The sequence below is a fragment of the Lonchura striata genome, chromosome 14 (assembly GCF_050655825.1).
Source record: "Lonchura striata isolate lonStrDom1 chromosome 14, ASM5065582v1, whole genome shotgun sequence".
Lineage (NCBI taxonomy): Eukaryota > Metazoa > Chordata > Aves > Passeriformes > Estrildidae > Lonchura > Lonchura striata.
In genome coordinates, this window is record NC_140716.1 from 2,501 (window position 1) to 5,000 (window position 2,500).

Sequence of the window (2,500 nt, forward strand, 5' to 3'; positions counted from 1 at the left end):
ACCCTAACCCTAACCCTAACCCTAACCCTAACCCTAACCCTAACCCTAACCCTAACCCTAACCCTAACCCTAACCCTAACCCTAACCCTAACCCTAACCCTAACCCTAACCCTAACCCTAACCCTAACCCTAACCCTAACCCTAACCCTAACCCTAACCCTAACCCTAACCCTAACCCTAACCCTAACCCTAACCCTAACCCTAACCCTAACCCTAACCCTAACCCTAACCCTAACCCTAACCCTAACCCTAACCCTAACCCTAACCCTAACCCTAACCCTAACCCTAACCCTAACCCTAACCCTAACCCTAACCCTAACCCTAACCCTAACCCTAACCCTAACCCTAACCCTAACCCTAACCCTAACCCTAACCCTAACCCTAACCCTAACCCTAACCCTAACCCTAACCCTAACCCTAACCCTAACCCTAACCCTAACCCTAACCCTAACCCTAACCCTAACCCTAACCCTAACCCTAACCCTAACCCTAACCCTAACCCTAACCCTAACCCTAACCCTAACCCTAACCCTAACCCTAACCCTAACCCTAACCCTAACCCTAACCCTAACCCTAACCCTAACCCTAACCCTAACCCTAACCCTAACCCTAACCCTAACCCTAACCCTAACCCTAACCCTAACCCTAACCCTAACCCTAACCCTAACCCTAACCCTAACCCTAACCCTAACCCTAACCCTAACCCTAACCCTAACCCTAACCCTAACCCTAACCCTAACCCTAACCCTAACCCTAACCCTAACCCTAACCCTAACCCTAACCCTAACCCTAACCCTAACCCTAACCCTAACCCTAACCCTAACCCTAACCCTAACCCTAACCCTAACCCTAACCCTAACCCTAACCCTAACCCTAACCCTAACCCTAACCCTAACCCTAACCCTAACCCTAACCCTAACCCTAACCCTAACCCTAACCCTAACCCTAACCCTAACCCTAACCCTAACCCTAACCCTAACCCTAACCCTAACCCTAACCCTAACCCTAACCCTAACCCTAACCCTAACCCTAACCCTAACCCTAACCCTAACCCTAACCCTAACCCTAACCCTAACCCTAACCCTAACCCTAACCCTAACCCTAACCCTAACCCTAACCCTAACCCTAACCCTAACCCTAACCCTAACCCTAACCCTAACCCTAACCCTAACCCTAACCCTAACCCTAACCCTAACCCTAACCCTAACCCTAACCCTAACCCTAACCCTAACCCTAACCCTAACCCTAACCCTAACCCTAACCCTAACCCTAACCCTAACCCTAACCCTAACCCTAACCCTAACCCTAACCCTAACCCTAACCCTAACCCTAACCCTAACCCTAACCCTAACCCTAACCCTAACCCTAACCCTAACCCTAACCCTAACCCTAACCCTAACCCTAACCCTAACCCTAACCCTAACCCTAACCCTAACCCTAACCCTAACCCTAACCCTAACCCTAACCCTAACCCTAACCCTAACCCTAACCCTAACCCTAACCCTAACCCTAACCCTAACCCTAACCCTAACCCTAACCCTAACCCTAACCCTAACCCTAACCCTAACCCTAACCCTAACCCTAACCCTAACCCTAACCCTAACCCTAACCCTAACCCTAACCCTAACCCTAACCCTAACCCTAACCCTAACCCTAACCCTAACCCTAACCCTAACCCTAACCCTAACCCTAACCCTAACCCTAACCCTAACCCTAACCCTAACCCTAACCCTAACCCTAACCCTAACCCTAACCCTAACCCTAACCCTAACCCTAACCCCTAACCCTAACCCTAACCCTAACCCTAACCCTAACCCTAACCCTAACCCTAACCCTAACCCTAACCCTAACCCTAACCCTAACCCTAACCCTAACCCTAACCCTAACCCTAACCCTAACCCTAACCCTAACCCTAACCCTAACCCTAACCCTAACCCTAACCCTAACCCTAACCCTAACCCTAACCCTAACCCTAACCCTAACCCTAACCCTAACCCTAACCCTAACCCTAACCCTAACCCTAACCCTAACCCTAACCCTAACCCTAACCCTAACCCTAACCCTAACCCTAACCCTAACCCTAACCCTAACCCTAACCCTAACCCTAACCCTAACCCTAACCCTAACCCTAACCCTAACCCTAACCCTAACCCTAACCCTAACCCTAACCCTAACCCTAACCCTAACCCTAACCCTAACCCTAACCCTAACCCTAACCCTAACCCTAACCCTAACCCTAACCCTAACCCTAACCCTAACCCTAACCCTAACCCTAACCCTAACCCTAACCCTAACCCTAACCCTAACCCTAACCCTAACCCTAACCCTAACCCTAACCCTAACCCTAACCCTAACCCTAACCCTAACCCTAACCCTAACCCTAACCCTAACCCTAACCCTAACCCTAACCCTAACCCTAACCCTAACCCTAACCCTAACCCTAACCCTAACCCTAACCCTAACCCTAACCCTAACCCTAACCCTAACCCTAACCCTAACC